At 44.3% G+C, this 19697-nt stretch overlaps 2 long non-coding RNA genes across 3 annotated transcripts; both read right to left on the minus strand.

The window, feature by feature from the left end:
* Positions 1 to 1528: 1528 nt before the first annotated feature.
* LOC9634499 lies at positions 1529 to 2322 on the minus strand. The gene is made up of 2 exons (XR_002993464.1): positions 1910 to 2322; positions 1529 to 1867 (listed from the first exon to the last, which is right to left on the minus strand). It is a non-coding gene; the product is annotated as an uncharacterized LOC9634499 (long non-coding RNA).
* Positions 2323 to 17134: 14812 nt separating this feature from the next.
* LOC112349686 lies at positions 17135 to 17764 on the minus strand. 2 transcript variants are annotated; one of them, XR_002993467.1, is made up of 3 exons: positions 17656 to 17764; positions 17463 to 17576; positions 17135 to 17416 (listed from the first exon to the last, which is right to left on the minus strand). It is a non-coding gene; the product is annotated as an uncharacterized LOC112349686 (long non-coding RNA). The 2 variants fall into 2 exon arrangements; XR_002993466.1 differs by having other exon boundaries at positions 17135 to 17576.
* Between the last annotated feature and the right edge of the window lie 1933 nt (positions 17765 to 19697).

Raw genomic sequence — 19697 nt, forward strand, 5'->3', positions numbered from 1 at the left:
ACAGGATGGTGTTTTAGGGTGGTACGAGTTTGCCATGGATTATCTGGATTGGAGGATGATGATGCTACCCAGGGTAATCCCATACAAAAACTTTGGCTTCCTATTGTCAGAACACTATCATCAATCCTATTACGATGCCTGTGATGAAAATGGTGATGGGGTTCTTAACTGGGAGGAGTTCAAGAACTGCCTGAGCCCAGAGAGGATCAAGGGCAACAGCGGCAGAAAATTGCAGATGTGGTTGTACAACGTGCAAGATGCAAACAAGGACGGGAGGATTGACTTCAGCGAGTTTAGCCAAGCTTTTGTTTACTACCACAATAACAACTTCTGTACGCATCGAGAGCCTAACGACGAGACTGAAATCTTCACGAGGTTCATCTCAGTCGATAGAGATCGCGATGGTTTCTTGACTCCAGCTGATGGGTTTGCAGAGATTTTAGCAGCGTACGACGCTCCCCGCGATCCAAGCTTGTACGAGGCATGTCTCAAAGCAAAAGAGATTGTTCCATTCCCATTTGCAAGCTTGAAGGTGGAAGAGATTCTGGCCACAGACTGGATTGCAAAGCTGATTCTGTTAGCAAAAGCAGATCGATCTCGGTTTGATGCCCTGTTTATGTGTGGCTAATAACCACATGAAACTTCAGAACTTCCTAGAAACCTTTTTGAACGCTCTTAAAATCATGTATAAAATACATCTATATACATACGATTGCACGATGTGATTGGACTTCTCCAAATTTGTTGGTAAGGAATAGAACTGATCTCCAACTAGGCACAGTGTAACAGTCCGGTTGGCTGATCCGAATCAAGCTCCTGACTAATGCCTGCTATATGAAAATCAACTACTGAAATAAAGAACCCATGTCCAAGTGCATTCCACAAATAAATCAAAGGTCTCGACTTCTTCCATTGTGTGACCACCTTAGGATGTAAATTCGCTTGCATCTGGAATCTCTAGTTCTATTGTTTTAAACGAGTGCTGTTTACAAATCTGTTACCCAAGAGGTGATATTTATGTTCGATGGTTATATGCTGTTGGATCTTTTAGAAACAAATATTGTAGAAAGAGAAGGTCCTAATTAACTGAGCTTGATGCTTGGCTTGATAAGCAGTATGACATTCGTGACGAATCAATCTGGCAACGCAAAGACAGAAACAAAGATGGTGTTTATCTGGATTGGAAGATGATGAGGCAATCCCTTTTAAAAGCTTTAGCTTTCAGATTGTCCCATTTATTACGATGATTGGGCGGATTTCAAGAACTGCCTGAGCCCAGAGAGGACATGCAGACAAGGACTGGAGGATTGACTTCAGCGCATGAGGCTCCCAGTGATCCAAGCTTGTATACTCAAGGCATGTCTCAAAGCATTTAGGAGATTGTTCCATTCCCATTGAAGGTAAAAGAGATTCTGGCTACAGACTGGATTGCGAAGTTGATTCTGTTAGCGTTCGCAGTTCGCCAGCCTAATATCTTGTTGATAAACTGAATTTCCATTTTTTCTGCGCAGTTTTGGCTTTCGTTGAATCCAATCAAGAGTTTTGTTTTAGTTTGCAGGCATAGATCAGAAGGAAAGGAAAAACAAACTAAACATATTGTTCCCAGTCTTTCTCAATTAAAAACTCGCAGCGCTTGACCACGTAGGAACTGTAAAATGCCTAGAAAGAAACTTTCATCTCTAACAGCGTGTTGATCGAATGTCTTTCTGTGTGTTCGCTCGAGCAAAAGCCTCTTTGACATTCTCCGTCAGCCGGCCTTCGTGGGCACGTCCCAGCCTCCACCAAAGCTCCTTCTTCTTTTCAGTCTGACGACGCTGACGCTCTTCGTGCATCTTCACCGTCTCCGAGTTCCTCGCTCTTTGGCTGCCTGAAAATTCCATTGGAATTCAAAAAGTAGAAGGTATCACACCTGCATTCTTTTCCTCGCGAGTTCGTCCTTATAGAGACTTGAGCTTCGTTTATGCTTGCTGTTGGACAAGCAACCTTCTTTTGTTCTTCATATATCACCCTTGTCTATCCTCGCTTCCAAAAACTTCAGCTTAATGCTTGAAAATCGGCTCGCCTTTGGCGACTGGCTTCTCATTCCTATAAAAAAAGAGGAAGGGCTGCGAACCTGGATGTGAACCTGAGCTGGGTTCCATGCGAGATTGGTCCTGCGCCTTCGCCGCTGCTGTGGTGCTCCCGCCCTAGTCTGCAGTATGCAATCGTCTAGGGAAAAGAAAGAAAGAACACGCTCTTCCTCGCCACGCCTAGCCTAGCAACGTGATTTCCAGCCACGCTGCTTCTATCCTCTTCGAGCTAGCGCGCCATGCCTTGACTGGCTCTTCCAACCCAGCATGACCTCGGGCAAGCCGAGCACGCCCCCAAAAGATCAGGCAAAGCCAGAATTAATCAAGATTAACTTCAACGAATTTCCATAATTGGTCAGCTCTTTTTTGACCAACTTCCACTGTAATCGAATTTGGTTTCTTGATGGACAGACTCAGATAAACGTTTGTGGTTGCCCGTATGAAGTAGTAGCCTCCCGTACCGAGTTCCATAATAAGTCTGAATCATCAAAATATTGTGTTATAATCACCTGGAATAAAAACATTTTAAAAAATAAAGCTTAAAAAATGATGATAAATACCTCTCCGGGTGACATGTCATGGTGAAGATAAGTTTGAGTCTCGAAATTCTTGAGAGAATATGCAAATAGCCCACTTGAATCTCGTAACCGGCCCATGGCATATGAAAGCTCCCAAACCTTATAAAAAGGAAATTAAAGATAAATTATAGAGAAATATTTTACCTGGTAGTTGTATTATGATTAAGCAACAGTTCCAGTGCCATGATTAACAGAAATAACTTTAGAAGGATTGGTTAATGAAACAATGTGAACCAATCTTACACCGTCCACAACAACTCAATCCAGTGATTCTACTGATTTTGTAAGTAAGAAGATAAAGAGGAGGTAACACAGCATGCTAGAGAGAGAGAGAGAGAGAGAGAGAGATGGTTAGAACAAATTCTTGGAGAAAGAAAGAGAGAGTAAGAGTACCTGTTGTGGTGTTGAATTCAGAGAAAAGTTGATGCTGCGTCTCCTCTTTCCCTTGAGCTAAACGGAAGAACCTATAGCCTAGTGTTTTAGAAATGCTTATATTTATACTCCAACATAGACCTTAGTTGGTAGCCAACAAATGTTTGGTTGTGGCATGTTTAGTTAGTGATGTTTAGTTGGTTTGTTTTGTTCATTCTCACGCTAGAGACTCTCCAACCCAGCACAAATTGAAAGAATCTGCACGCTCGCCACCATCACTGAAAGAATTCGTAAACCGATTTCAATGGCGAGGGGTTCGATACTTGACAGGGTTAGGGTTTTAGGATTCAACGTGAGCTCGGCATGATCATACAAAATCTTCAGTAACTTTGATGTTCCGAAATTTCCGAGGAGAATAGGTATCTTTTCTTTGTAATTATTTTTATCCCAATCTTGGAAACTTCACTGAAGAGGGAGAAGAGGTAACTTCCGTAACGAGATATACGCCCTATATACGTTGTGGAAACTTCACCGAGGAGGGAGATCCAAGCTCTTTTCTTTCTAATTATTTTAGTGCCATCAGGTAACGAGATCTATGTTGTGAATACTTTGATCTTGTTTTGGATGAATGGTGGAACAGATCCAAGTATGTCGGTGTCTCCGCACGGTCTGGACCTTTCACGCGTCCTTGGTGAATGGCCAAACGGGCACTTAAGCTGCATGGAGCTGAATAGCTGTGGCGAGTTTGTGGTGTGTGGAGGAGTGCGCAAGCTACTGCGTGTCAACGAAAAGGTGGTCAGACGCCAGAACTATAGTGTGGTAAGAAAAGCTTAACACGTTCTTGTGTTGACACAGGCTTTGAACGGTTTGGCCGTCGGTGAGCGACATGAGCTAAGTCCCAATGGTCGCAACTCATCAGGCATTTCGTTGTAGCTAATTCTTGCAGGAAGAGGTAATTCCATGCTAACTTCACATTTTATTCTTCTGAATGTATTGTTGTTTCTTGTAAGGCCTATTCAGTGGAGCTTACACAAAGAAGATGATTGAAACGATGGCGGGTATCAAAAGTCAATGTACATCTCTTTTTTATTTTTCTAGGCCAAAGAGGCAAGGATGGCTCTATTAATCTTTTCAAGGCCTGAGAAAGGAGAGTGAGATTCAGAGGATTGTGCTTCAAAGGTCACTCTGGTGGACGCTCTTTGCAAGTCGGACCAGCCTCATGAAGCATATGGGCTGGTGTCAGAGATGGTGAAGAAGGGGTGCTCTCCGCTTTCGCAAGGTGGAGGTCTTGATGCTACTCAAGAACATGTCTCAACGATAATCTTGGATATCTTTCATCAACGATAATCTTGGATATCTCTGAAAGAAACAATCGCGCACAGGCTGCTCAATGCGCTGGCCAAGGGGGACAAAACAACCAACACTTTTGAGTCTCTCGGAGCAGATGATCCATGAGGGCGGGGTTCCATGCGTCCCCCTGGGGAAACTGGTTCCATGCACGAATTGAGGGGAAGGAACCCGGTGTCCCCCCACAAAATTCTCCCGGGTATAGAACAATCTCTTATGCTTTGAGACATGCCTCGTACAAGCTTGGGGAGACTCGTACAAAATCTCTGCAAGCCCATCAGCTGGAGTCAAGAAACCATCACGATCTCTGTCGACTGAGTTGAAGCTTTTGTTTACTACCACTATAACAACTTCTGTACGCATCTAGAGCTTCGATGAGACTGAAATCTTCACGAAGCTTGGCTAAATTTGCTGGCGATCCTCCCATCCTTGTTTGCATCTTGCACGTTGTACAACCACATTTGTAATTTGCTGCCCTTATCCTCAGTCCACCCAGTTAAGAACCCCGTTCACCATTTTCATCACACGCATAGTATTAGGATCGATGATAATGTTTTGGCAATTGGAAAAACTGGGTATTGCCCTGGGTAGCATTATCATTTTCCAATTCAAATAATCCATGTCCATCTTTGTTTCTGTCTTTGCGTTGCCAGGTGATACAAAGTCAGGTACTCAATAAATGTGAGATGCCATATTGATGGAATCTCATGAGGGATATTTTATGTAGACCAATGGTTAAATGCCACGTCGCATGTGAGTTGGCTTTATTTATTTAAAACTTATTATAATTTACATGTGAGCTTGAAAAAATTACTGTTTTTTCATTCATATACCAGACCGAGGTCACATAAACTGCTTGTTAATGATTGCGCAAGCGTCTTGTTTCTTCCTCCCGATCTCTTCATCACAGGCATCGTAGGAATTCGTTGCGAGAACTGACACGCGGCGTCATTTGCTTGGCCTTGTCCGACGTGTATTATCTGCCTTTTTTACAGGTATGTTTTAGGGCTACTGGCTGGGAATCCAATGGTACGCAGCTCGAATTCGTCACAGCCTGGATGAGGCGCTTGATTCCGGGTAGCTTGAGAGGTATGTGGAGCCTCTTGGCTTGAGTGAGTTTTTCTTCGGCGAAACTTTCTTTGGGACGTTTGTAGAGCACTAGAACAGGAAATGCAAGGGGAGTGTTGGGTTGATTTTATGGCTGTGAGCGTGACCGTGGTTTTTTGGAATTCGTTCTTCCAACAAGTTCCCATCTAGAAGTTCATGTACGACCAGTCCAGTAACAGGGATTCCTGCGTCTCTATTTGGTGGGTCACTGGAAGGCAAAGATGCTTTTTCTCTTGGAAGGAAGAAGAAGAGCTTGAGGCTTCCAAGGCAAACTTGCTCATCCATCTCGCAGGCAAGGTGGTGGTAGAGAGAAGCTACAGTGTGAAAACGTTTCACCATAAATATGTGTGCATAGTGACTTTACTTCTGTGACTGGTTCTAACACATGTCCTTACACTTTGATCTCACTGTAATTAACGAAATATTCAGCAAATTTGCAAAAGAAAAGTTTAATACCTTCAATGCATCTGCTCCTGATCCAGCACCATTTTGTTAGTGCACATGCCATTAGGCTTTCAAAATAATTTGGTTACAGAAAGAAATATAAAGAAGACATCTGTGAGTGAAGGAAAGTAACTCGGCCTCATCTCCAAGCAGACACATGACTGAGACACAAGGAGAGTTCCCTAGTGACTATGACTGGGACACAAGGAAGACTGAGAAATCAGAATCTCCATAGCTTCTCTCCACCACCTCGTAGATAACAAATCTGCAAATCTGCACCAACTCTTTCACTGCATCAAGAACAGGGAAATCTTCTGCTCATGCACCGCAAGCAAGCAGAGCAGCGGAGTACATGGTGTAACAGCTGTCACCACGCCCTCTTCCCTCCCCAACCACACATGCATGCCACCCATTGGCCGCCACAACATTGAGCTGATATTCCCACAAACCATGGCTATTAGCCCTGGCCCTAGCCTCGAGAACCATGGCTTCTGTTGCTGCCGCGGGCCCGGGATTGGACGGCCGCAGGGTCTGGGCCCTTCATTCTTATATATATAGATAGATGGTCTACAAACAAACTGTTGATTGAATTCAATGACAGCCAAAATTAGGAAATGGAAATTCAAGGTTTATGAACAAGATATTAGCCACACATAAACAGGGCATCAAACCGAGATCGATCTGCTTTTGCTAGCAGAATCAGCTTTGCAATCCAGTCTGTAGCCAGAATCTCTTCCACCTTCAAGCTTGCCAATGGGAATGGAACAATCTCTTTTGCTTTGAGACATGCCTCGTACAAGCTTGGATCGCGGGGAGCCTCGTATGCTGCTAAAATCTCTGCAAGCCCATCAGCTGGAGTCAAGAAACCATCATGATCTCTGTCGATTGAGTTGAACCTCATGAAGATTTCAGTCTCATTGTTAGGCTCTCGATGTGTACAAAAGTTGTTATGGTGGTAGTAAACAAAAGCTTGGCTAAACTCGCTGAAGTCGATCCTCCCATCTTTGTTTGCATCTTGCACGTTGTACAACCACATTTGCAATTTGCTGCCACTTTTGTCCTTGATCCTCTCTGGGCTCAGGCAGTTCTTGAACTCCACCCAATTAAGAACCCCATCACCATTTTCATCACAAGCGTCATAATAAGATCGATGATAGTGTTCTGGTAATGGGAAAAGCTGAAATTCAAAGTTTTTGTATGGGATTGCCCTGGGTAGCATCATCATCTTCCAATCCAAATAATCCATGGCATACTCGTACCAACCTAAAACACCATCCTTATTTCTGTCTTTACGTTGCCAGATGAATTGGTCGCGGATGTCATGCTGCTTATCAAACCATGCATCAGCCTCTTCCCTAGTAATATTGCCATCTCTATTTACGTCCATCTCATCAAGGTATTTTTGAGCAGTCATCCTTTCGAGCTCAGTCGGTGGAATATGTAAATTACGATAACAAGGACCTTAATTTGTTTTTAATACATGCAAAGAATTGAAGTTCCCATCAACATACCTGATCTTGTTATTTTACTATGTGCACCTTGAGTAACCATGGCCAACACAAATATCACCACAATTAAATCCATACTAGCTTAGGGTTACTCGAAAAGCATATATGGTAACTTGTTAACAACGTATGGGAATTAGTTGATTTATTGTTGAGTGCCATGCCCGCATGGCAATCAGCGCCCCAGCGTGGTGGAATCCACCGCCTGGCAGCGAGAAGGATCGTCCAGGAGTAGACATTGCGATCGATAATCCTGGTGAAGGCAGCGCGGGCGTCTTGGATGCTGCCACAGTCGCCATAGGAGATTGCCCAGGTAGGTCTGGCGATCGAAGCCATAGTTGGCGAGATGCCCGTGCAGGTCCCTAGCATCTTTGAGAGACTTGAGGCTCCCACACTCGCGGATCCGTGAGGCATATGCCTCGATCGTATACATTCTCAAGCTCTTTCTAACCTGAAGTTTATTCCATATGCTTGTTAAGGACCTCCAGATCATATATAATCATATGTGCGTAGCCACATTCTCCAGCTCTTTCTAACCTGAAGTTTATTCCATAAGCTTGTTAAGATCATATACAATCATATGATCTCGCTACATTGTGTAGCCAAAGATCCCCATAATTGCATCGCCCTCTTCGTTGTTCTTGATTTCTAAGGATGCCACTGTGATGAAGTTTAGTTGTTAACCTGGTTTAAGAAGAAAAAAAGAAACAGTTTCAAAGCAATAAAAATGAATGGTCTTTTGAACTTACAGTAAAATCGCCACCCTCGAAGTGAAACGTGATTGGGTTGAATCGTGGCCGGGGTGTATATGCCGTTGCCCATCTGGGGTGTAGCACGTACCTCTACGCCCGTTTTCACATAGCCTAACTCCGTCTCAAAGTACTTATTGATTTCTTGGATGATTGGCTGGTAAAGCTGATTGATCAGAAATGTAGTTTTCCTACCCATGTCAAAAACCACATAATTTGATTTTCTGTAGGTTGGTGGTCTAAAGTTCTTCCTGTAGAAAGCAACTGGATCATATACTGTTTATCTGGTCTTACTCGCATTTGGTTATAACTCCATCCCTAGAACCAAACATAAGGTACAGTTCACACTCCAAGCGTTTGTGAATAAAATCAGCAATCTGATCCTCCCATATATGCTTTGTCCTGGTGTAATATCTCTGATTTCTGAAAGAGCAATAGCAGACTGATTATCTGGAAGAATTACCGTAGGTTCCTGCACTCAACCAGATTTTCCTGTAGCGCCCCTCTTTTTGCAAAAAACTAATCCAATTTACAAAAAACAACCACTCCATTTCGTGCAACTTCACCCTGGACCTGGCCAAACTGGTTTGGCAGAAAGTAGTTCGCATGAGAACCGGTTCAGCCAAATCTGATTCTCGACCAATGTGAGTTTCACGCATCGGTTCACGATTAGCATCTTGACCACTGCGAAAAGTCCTGTCAGGACGTCCTCCATGTTGCTGTGGGGTAGAAGTTACTCTACCACTATAGGAGGTACGTCCTCCTCGCAGCCTCCACTGTCATGTCTGGCCTCCCACAGCCTCCACGGGTAGAGCTCATCTCTAACCTTTTTGCAAACATGGCGTGGTGTACCTCATAAGTTGAGTCTTCCTCATGAGCTTCATTGCTGCCTCGTCAAACGAGGAGGTCCACCTCTCTCTCTCTCTCTAACGTTTCACTGTTTGCATCGAGTTAGAACATTGTATTCCTTGCCTTGAGCTGAGATCTACAAAAAACATACTCAAAGAGTCCACATGCTATTGCATATCCCCACCATGTTCAACATGCAAGCGTCCAAAACTGAATGAAGCTTCATCACTTCCAAATCAGACTTTTTGCCATATACATGTCATTCAGCCATTTCCAGAGATGGTTTGCTCCTTGCTCCATGTCTGACTTGAGTAAGATCCCATGGCTAAGGCACTCCACTGTCTGTTCAGACATGCCTCAATAAGTTTCTTCCACATTGAGAAATCCTAGGGCTTGGTCCAAAAGGTAAAAGATATTCACTAAAGATAAACCATATATGGTTTTACCGGATATATTTTTGGAGTAGCCCTAAGCTAGTATGGATTTGTTTGTGTTGGTTACATAAGGCGCACAAAGTAAAATTACAAGATCAGGTATGTTGTTGGCAACTTTAATTTTTAATTGCATGAAATCTTGCTGTCGCTCCTCGTGACAACACAGCAGCGACGTGGAGAATCACTGCTGCTTAACCTCGTCTCTAGCCTCTTTGGCAACCTCTGCTAGAACCTCTACCAACATCCTAACCCAGGGCTGCCCACAAGTCGGACAACCCACACAGATTAGTTGATTTTGAGTGATTCTTGCTATGATGCGCTCCTCAAACAATTGTAGTCACCACTGCACTACCAACCTCTGCTCCACATGCTCCAAGGCTATTGGACGAGGCATCCTTCCAAAAATTTTTCCTTTTATTTCACTCCCTTCACTTCTATATACAAGTTATGCCTGGAAATTGGTCATCCCCCCTGTCGTCAACCTCTGGCACCAAGGGATGCACCCTGTTTTCAGCCATATATTCCCTTATTCCCCCACTATAACCAAAAAAAGAAGGAAGAAACCCTGACTTTGACCAAGTCTTGTTCTTGAGCTGACTCTGGCCCTTGACATCACCCCGGTGACAATTGTGCTCCATCCCCGGAGCACTCCTCTCTAGAGGGAACTTGGTAGTGCTGCAGTTGAGCTCCATTCACCAGTGTGAGCAAAGGATTACCAGCAAAATCCTCCAGCTTGATTGAGCCATTGATATTCATAGCCTTCATGCGATAAGGCCCAATCTAGCGGATCTTAAGCTTTCCTAGACGCTTCCAGTACTTGCTCTCATACAGTAGCACGAGATCTCCTACCTGAAAACTCTTAGCCTGTAAATGACGATCATACCACTTCTTGCGTTGACATTGGAGAGCTTCACGAGCTTGGAAAGCAAGGAGGCGAGTCTCATCCAGCACCACATCTGTGAAGGGAAGAGGAAATCCATCCCGCCTCGTTGCAGCATTAAGGTGGCGATAATTCACGCACACTCTAAGTTTACCATTCTTCTTCCGAACCACTACAATTGATGAGAGCCAATCTGTAGCCTCCACTTCTTCAATAAATCCTGCATCCAACAGCTTCTGAAGCTCTTCACGCACAGCCTTAGCATAGCTCAGATTCATCTTATAAGATCTTTGCCGTTGTGGCACTGCAAGGGAATCCTGTGTTGCACCAGCTCCAGATCTACTCCAGCAAGTTCAGCATAGCTCCATGCGAACACATCTTGAAACTCCAAAAATAGTTGACGATAAACTTCCACCTCCTCCTTGGTGAGTTGGTGTCCCACCAGTAACTCACGTTGCTCGTCACCAACTTACTCCATAAACACAGCCTGTGTCTGGGGTGCCCCTCCAAAATAATCTGAATCGACTTGAGAACAAGCGGAAGTCTCCTTGAGTGGAAGATCAGCAACCTGCTTCTTAAAAAAATACCTGGGATAATTTCCTACTTCCAGCTCAGCTGTTGGCACCACTTCCATGGAAAGTTGATGACCAGCTAGCTCTTGAGGTCCATCCCTAATCTGAATTGGCTGAGTTGGTGATGATTTGAGCATACTACAATCCTTGCATGCTGCCACTTCCTTGCTTTTTAACCTTGAAGGCTTCTCGACTTTCAGCATGTAAGAAAAGTGATAGTCAAATGCACTAATATCAGACAAGATGATTGTCCGAGATTGATGATTATCATCTTCCACCACCAGAGTACCAGTCACATAGTCATGACTAGCCTGCACCTGGAAAAGCCAAGCTGCTCCCAAAGTAACTGGTACACTGGTCACAGTGCCCTCGATCACATAAAAAGGCATCTTGTGAAAGTCTCCCTCACCAATCACCACGTTGGAACTCACGAGACCCAGCACTGGAAAAACTCCACCATCGGCACAAACAGAAATATAATGCCCAGGAAGAGCTGTAATCGCCAAGCCTGCTTGAGCTGCTCCATCTTTTGTCAAAAAGTTGCCAAGTGCTCCTGGATCCACCATTGCTGTGAGTTCCACATTCTGAAAAAATGCTGTGAGATGCATTGCTTTGGTTCCTCCCATCCAGGCCTCAGAACTATCCACTATCTGGAACGCCACTGGCATTGGCACAACTTGATTTTCAGCTCCTAATCCCAACACTGTGATAAAAATTTGCTCACTGGGCTCGTCGCCTTCTTCCATGCTGATCTACACTCTATCACTGCCATGTGGATTTGGAATCCACAAGTGAAGCGGATCGTTCCACTGATGAGACACTCTTGCCGCCTTTAATAAATCTCGTCCCAGCAGGATATAGTTGTCCATTTTCCAGGGTGCCACTAGAAAATCCAAGTTGACTGGAAATTCTGGTATCTTGATCGTCAAACCTGGAACTCTATATACAATCTGCTTTAACTCTCCTGCTCGCATAGCCCAGCACGGCTGCTCCACTGGAATGCTTTGAGCTGTATGCTTGGGATGTATTAGAGCTGTCTTCATCCTCCTGTTCTGCCCCAAGTACTCGCTGTGCCCTAGGGTGAAAATGAACTTGGGCTTTAACACAATTATTGCCATCGCCAATGGCAAGAATTCCTGTGCCGCTTGGAGAAGCCAAGGACATCCGAGCAGCAGTGGATAGCCCAACATGCCCTCCTTCATCTTCAAGACCACAAAATCAATATGGAACACTAGACCAGCAATCTGAGTGCAAACACCGGCACGATTCCTCTTGGCTGGACATGTCTCTAGTCGGCCATTTTAACCATAAATGGCACTAGAATTGGTTTTGGAAGATTGAACTTTTGCCATGTCTCCTCAGGCAAAATATTCACCCCACTTCCACCATCGATCACAGCGGGACGGATCAACTCGCCTTGCATCTCTACGTCTATACAGGGGGAACTGAGATCTGTGATAAGGGGCCAAGCTGAATTAACCAGTACTTCTCAATGTCCTTTCATGGCCACAGCCAACACTTTCCTCATGCCTGGAGCCAATTGCAAGAGCTGAGCAAATGTGATATTCGGGCGTTGACTGTCTAAGTCTTGAAGAATATTGTATGGCTGCATTTCCAGATTCAACACGCGTTTCCACTTCCTATGTAGCGCCTTGGTGACTTCCTAGCCCTTGTCAAGAGCCCTAACTGGGGTAGCTAACTGGTTTATCTTGGTCATTTGTAGCCGGTGGATCTGATCTGGGCTGTTTGCTCCCTCTTTTCTCCTTGCGGTTCTTTCTTGCAATTTTCTTTAGGTCATCCTCTTCCTCAGCATCCTCAATTATAGAGTTCTCCATCTGTTGACACCTCCGTGCCCATGTCATAACTCCAGATTCTAGTGCAGCTTGCTGGACAAAAATTGCATTGCTTTCTACAAGCCCCTTTCCCTTGCTTGGCTTGAGCTTATGTGGGCAATTGTCTTGCTCGTGCAAGCCCTGTGTCTGACAGATTCCACATATGGGCTGATACCCAATCTGCTTCTTGGGATGTGGACAGTTTGATGAAATGTGGCCCATCTCATCGCAATTCCAGCGTTGAACAGGTCCTCTACAGGGAGCTCCTTGTCCACGGCTACCTAGAATTGGTGCTGCTGCATATACTGGAATCATATCTGGCATATACCCTTGAATCACTGGCTCATAGCTCATGGTCTAGATTGGAGGAGAAAACGGGCGTTGAAACCAGGTCGATGCTCGAGCCGAAGATGGTGGTGATGATGGCGCAGTCTGGATGTAACTGGTAGGGATTGCTGGATTTCCTGGCTTGTAAAAACAATCCTTTGAGCGATGATTAGTTTGCCGGCAATACTGACACTTCTCTCGATTCACTAGTGGCTGTGGACACTCATTTGGGTAGTGTTCATAATTGTTGCATCGCACACACCAAATGGTTTCTTGTTGCCGCATGTGGCCTGCTTTGTACCCCTCTGACCTAGTTCAATTGCAAGTTTTTGTCATGGCTTCCACCATGTCTTCCTTTGTTTTCTTCATCTCTGCTTGGATGTCCATTGTAGTTGCCGCTAGATTTGGAACTACACTTGTTGAAGCTTGCCATTGTTGCTGTTGCTAGTAGCTATAATCCATCATCCCAAGACTTGTTCCAAAGACTCCAAAAGGCTGTTGTCTAATAGGTATTGGTTGTTGCGGTGTGCTTCCAGGTCCTCCCATCATAGAAGTCATCATTCCATCGCTGAAAGCTCCCAATCCAAGATTACTGAAGTGGTGTCTCATCTTGAGCTGCGCTTGTTACCAGGTTCCCGCCAGACAAATTGCATCGGCCAAGGTTTGTGGATTATGGCACGAGACATGAAAGCTAACTGCATGAGGCAAGCCATTTGTGTAATATTGTGCTTGTTCTTCTTCTATCGGCTGCGGTTGCTTCTTAAGGATCAATCCCTTGAACCTTAATGTATAGCTTTGTAAACTCTCGCCTGGCAAGAGTTGGAAATGACTCAGATCACTTATGAGTCGCTGTGAAAAGCCTACCGGCCGAAAGGTAGCCAAAAAGGATGCCCTTAACGCTGCCCAATCTGTTGCTGTTGGAACTTGAGCCATCCATTCTGCAGCTATGCCCTGTAACGTGGCTGGAAAAAGTTTCTTGCAATCTGCTGCATCTGCCTCATCATTTGCTGTAGACGTATTCTCGAATGCTGTCACGTGGGCATCTGGATCTCCCATACCATTAAAGATGGTATACTTCATTTTTGTCGTTGTCATATTCCCTGCTTGTTGCTACTGAGATTGTTGTACTTGTTGGATTGGTGGTTGTTGCTGTTGCTCTATTGGCTGTTGCTGTGGCAGTGACGACTGGAACTCCTGCCACTCGTCTTCTTGTTTCTGATTGTTCTCCTGCTCGCTGAGAGGACTGCTTGGCCGAGGATTTGCACTCCTCGCTCTTGGACTCTCAGGATTATGAACCAGTGGCAGATTTCTCGCAAGAATTCTCGCCTCTCTCTCACGTCTCTACTTCATTCGTCTTTCCTCTCGCTCTTATGCTTCTACAAGTCTCACCAAGTACTCTTGACTTCTTTGGCTCATACACCAAAAGGCCACGGATTGTTTGAGGAATGGCCTCGATTTGGTGAGGGCATCCTGGCTTCTCTTGGCGCTCACCCTTCTACCACAATCTCCACGCTCGCTTTGTTTCCCGGGCAATGCACCAAAAGATGTTGCTCCTCACGACAGCACACTAGCAATGTGGAGAATCACTGCTGCCTAACCTCATCTGTAGCCTCTTCAGCGACCTCTGCTAGAACCTCTACCAACATCCTAACCCAGATAACTCACACAGATTGGTTGATCTTGAGTGATTCTCGCACTCCTCAAATAATCGTAGTCGCCACTGCACTGCCAACCTTCACTCCACACGCTCCAAGGCTATTGGACGAAACATCCTTCCAAAAATTTTCCCTTTTATTTCACTCCTTTCACTTCTACATACAAGCTATGCCTGGAAATTGGTCGTCCCCCCTGTCGTCAACCTCTGGCACTAAGGGATGCTTTTTGGTTATAGTGGGGGAATATGTGGCTGAGACTTTGACCAAGTCTTATTCTTGAGCTAGCTCTGGCCCTCGACACTTGCATAAAGAGAAAATCCTTGTTATTATAATTTACATGTTCCACCAACTAAGCTCGAAAAGATGTGGCAACGTAAAGACAGAAATAAGGATGGTGTTTTAGGTTGGTACGAGTATGCCATGGATTATTTGGATTAGAAAATAATGATGCTACCCAGCGCAATCCCATACAAAACCTTTGACTTTCAGTTTTTCCCAGAACACTATCATTGATCTTATTATGACGCTTGTGATGAAAATGAACTCCACCCAATTAAGAACCCCATCACCAAGAACTGCCTGAGCCCAGAGAGGATCAAGGACAAAAGTGGCAGAAAATTGCAAATGTGGTTGTACAACGTGCAAGATGCAAACAAAGATGGGAGGATCTACTTCAGCGAGTTTAGCCAAGCTTTTGTTTACTACCACCATAACAACTTTTGTACACATCGAGAGCCTAACAATGAGACTGAAATCTTCATGAGGTTCAACTCAATCGACAGAGATCATGATGGTTTCTTGACTCCAGCTGATGGGCTTGCAGAGATTTTAGCAGCATACGAGGCTCCCCGCAATCCAAGCTTGTACGAGGCATGTCTCAAAGCAAAAGAGATTGTTCCATTCCCATTGGCAAGCTTGAAGGTGGAAGAGATTCTGGCTACAGACTGGATTGCAAAGCTGATTCTGTTAGCAAAAGCAGATCGATCTCAGTTTGATGCCCTATGTGTGGCTAATATCTTGTTCATAAACCTTATTTTTCTGAAATTTCATTTTCTTGATGAATCACTATTGGCCACTTGGGCACGTCCCTCAGCCTCCGCCAAAGCTCATTCTCCTTTTCAATCTGACGACGCTGGCGCATCTTCACCATCTCCGAGTTCCTCGCTCTTTGGCTGCCTGAAAATTCCAATGGAAGTAGAAACTAGAAGGCACACATCACACCGCCGCTGCTGCTGCCCTGTTTATGTGTGGCTAATAACCACATTTTACTTCAGAACTTCCTAGCAATCTTTTTGAACGCTCTTAAAGTCATGTCTAAAATATATCTATATTGCACGATATGATCGGACTTCCCTAAGGAATTGCACTGATCGTATGCCTCTCCAACTAGGCACAGTGTAACAGCCGGTTGGCTCATGATCCGAATCAAGGTCCTGCTACTTACACACCAATGCCTGCTATATGAAAATCAACTACTGAAATAAAGAACCCATTCCATTAATAAATCAAAGGCTTCGACTTCTTCCATTGTGTGACTGCCTTGCAAGGCCTTCCAGGATGTAAATTCACTTGTATCCTCATGAGCCCATCTGGAATCTCTAGTACTATTGTGTTAACAAATCCGTTACCCAAGGCATATACTTTTGGAGTAATATGGTTATGTTGTTGGTTCTTTCAACGTCGCTTGGCTGCCACAAGCCCGTTAAAAACAAATCTTGAAGGTATTGTATTTTACATTCCCACCAACTGAGCTCGATAGGAGGCTGATGTTTGGTTTAATAAGCAGTATGACATTCATGAAGAATTCATCTGGCAACGCAAAGACAGAAACAAGGATTGTGTTTTAGGCTGGTACGAGTATCTCATGAACTATCTGGATTGGAAGATGGTGACCCTACCCAAGGCAATCCCTTTTAAAAGCTGATTTTCCCATTGCCAAAACATTTACAGATCCTGTTGCGATGATTGGGCGGAGTTCAAGAAGTGCCTGAGGATCAAGAGTGCAAGATGCAAACAAGGACGGGAGGATTGACTTCAGCGAGTTTAACCAAGCTTTTGTTTACTACCACCATAACAACTTGTGTCTGCAACAATGAGTGTAAAATTTTCATGAGGTTCAACTCAATTGACAGAGATCGGGATGGTTTCTTGACGCCAGCGAATCGGCTTACAGAGATCTTCGTGATCCAAGCTTGTATGCTGAAGGCATGTCTCAAAGCATTTAGGAGATTGTTCCATTCCCATTGGCAAGCTTCAAGGTAAAAGAGATTCTGGCTACAGACTGGATTGCGCAGCTGATTCTGTTAGCGTTCGCGGTTTGTCAAACCTGTCTATATCTTGTTGATAAACTGAATTTCCATTTTTTCTGCATACTTTTGGCTTTCTAGCTAGGCATAGATCAGAAGAAAAGGAAACACAGACTAAACAGATTTGATGAATTGTTATTTGGGCACTCTGTTCTCACCGGAGTCCGTCTTTCTCAACTGAAAACTCGCAACGCTTGACCACGTAGGAACTGTAAAATGCCTAGAAAGAAACTTTCATCTCTAACAGCGTGTTGATCGAATGTCTTTCTGTGTGTTCGCTCGAGCAAAAGCCTCTTTGACATTCTCCGTCAGCCGGCCTTCGTGGGCACGTCCCAGCCTCCACCAAAGCTCCTTCTTCTTTTCAGTCTGAGTTCCTCGCTCCTTGGCTGCCTGAAAATTCCTTTGGAATTTAAAAACTAGAAGGCACATATCACACCTGCATTCTTTTCCTCGCGAGTTCGTGCTTATAGAGCGAGACTTGAGCTTCGTTTATTCTTGCTGTTGGACAAGCAAGCTTCTTTTATTCTTCATACATCACCCGTTGTCTATGCTGCAATCAATCATAGCATCAGCATCAGAAAAACCTTCACTTCCAAAAACTTCAGCTGAATGCTTGAAATTCGGCTCACCTCGTCCCTTGGCGACCATCTTCTCATTCCTATAAAAAAAGAGGAATGGCAACATATCCTAGAGACTGTGAACCTGAGCTGGGTTCCATGCGAGATTGGCCCTGCGCCTTCGCCGCTGCTGTCTCCCGCCCTAGTCTCCAGTATGCAATCGTCTAGGGAAAAAAAGAAAGAACACGCTCTTCCTCGCCACGCCGATTTCCAGCCACGCTCTTCTGTGCTCTCCAGCTAGCGCGCCGTGCCTCTTCCAAAGCCAAGCGCCCCCAGTAAAGAATGCAAGAGTCTAGAATTAATCGAGATTAACTTCAACGAATTTCCATAATTGGTCAGCTCTTTTTTGACCAACTTCCACTGTAATCGAATTTGGTTTCTTGATGGACAGACTCAGATAAACGTTTGTGGTTGCCCGTATTACGTAGTAGCCTCCACGAACGTCTTCCGTACCCGAGTTCCATAATAAGTCCGAATCAGGAATCTCAAAATATTGTGTTATAATCACCTGGAATAAAAACATTTTAAAAAATAAAGCTTAAAAAACGATGATAAATACCTCTCCGGGTGACATGCCATGGTGAAGATAAGTTTGAGTCTCGAAATTCTTGAGGGAATATGCAAATAGCCCACTTGAATCTCGTAACCGGCCCATGGCATATGAAAGCTCCCAAACCTTATAAAAAGGAAATTAAAAAAAAATTATAGAGAAATATTTTACCTGGTAGTTGTCATTATGATTAAGGTCCGCTAAAACAACAGTTCCAGTGCCATGATTAACAGAAATAACTTTAGAAGGATTGGTTGATGAAACAATGCGAACCAATCTTACACCGTCCACAACAACTCGATCCAGTGATTCTACTGATTTTGTAAGTAAGAAGATAAAGAGGAGGTAACACAGCATGCTAGCGAGAGAGAGGAGAGATGGTTAGAACAAATTCTTGGAGAAAGAAAGAGAGAGTAAGAGTACCTGTTGTGGTGTTGAATTCAGAGAGAAGTTGATGCTGCGTTTCCACTTTCCCTCGAGCTAAAGGGAAGAGCCTATAGCCTAGTGTTTTAGAAATGCTTACATTTATACTCCAACATAGACCTTAGTTGGTAGCCAACAAATGTTTGGTTGTGGCATGTTTAGTTAGTGATGTTTAGTTGGTTTGTTTGTTCATTCTCAAGTTGTGAGTGAGCTAGAGACTCTCCAACCCAGCACAAATTGAAAGAATCTGCACGCTCGCCACCATCACTGAAAGAATTCGCAAACCTATTCAATGGCGAGATTTCAATGACAGGGTTAGGGTTTTAGTGAGTCAACGCGGTCGTAGCGATTCTATGGACGGGATTTGGACGAGCTCAACTTTGATGTTCCGAAACTTCACTGAGGAGAAGAGTTATCTTTTCTTTGTAATTGTTTTTATTCCTCTTTGTCCCAATCTACGTTGTGGAAACTTCACCGAAGAGGAAGAAGAGGTAACTGTTTTTAATTCACGAGATATACGTTGTGAAAACTTCACCGAGGAGGGAGATCCAAGCTCTTTTCTTTCTAATTATTTTAGTTCCATCAGGTAATGAGATCTACGTTGTGAATACTTTGAGAAGAGGTAACTCCAAGCTCCAATTATTTTTAATCCTCTTCGTTTCATAAGGTATCACTCAGTTCTAAGGATTTCCTCCTGTTTTGGATGAATGGTCGAACGGATCCAAGCAGGAAGTTTATGTCGGCACGGTCTCACGCGTCCTCGGTGAATGGCCAGTGCAGAACTAAACGGGCACTTAAGCTGCATGGAGCTGAACAGCTGTGGTGAGTTCGTGGTGTGGAGTAGTAGTGTCCAAGTTTGCCAGAATGATGATAACCTTATCTATAATTCTTTACAAGCTACTGCGTGTCAACAAAAAGGTGGTCAGATGCCAGAACTATACTGTGGTAAGAAAAGCTTATATACCCAAAGCACACGACACAGGCTTTGAATGCTTTGGCCGTCGGTGAGCGACATGAAAGGAACCCCAACGGTCGCAACTCATCAGGCATTTCGTTGTAGCTTATTCTTGCATGAAGAGGT

Source organism: Selaginella moellendorffii, unplaced genomic scaffold (assembly GCF_000143415.4).
Source record: "Selaginella moellendorffii unplaced genomic scaffold, v1.0 SELMOscaffold_41, whole genome shotgun sequence".
Taxonomy (NCBI): Eukaryota; Viridiplantae; Streptophyta; class Lycopodiopsida; order Selaginellales; family Selaginellaceae; genus Selaginella; species Selaginella moellendorffii.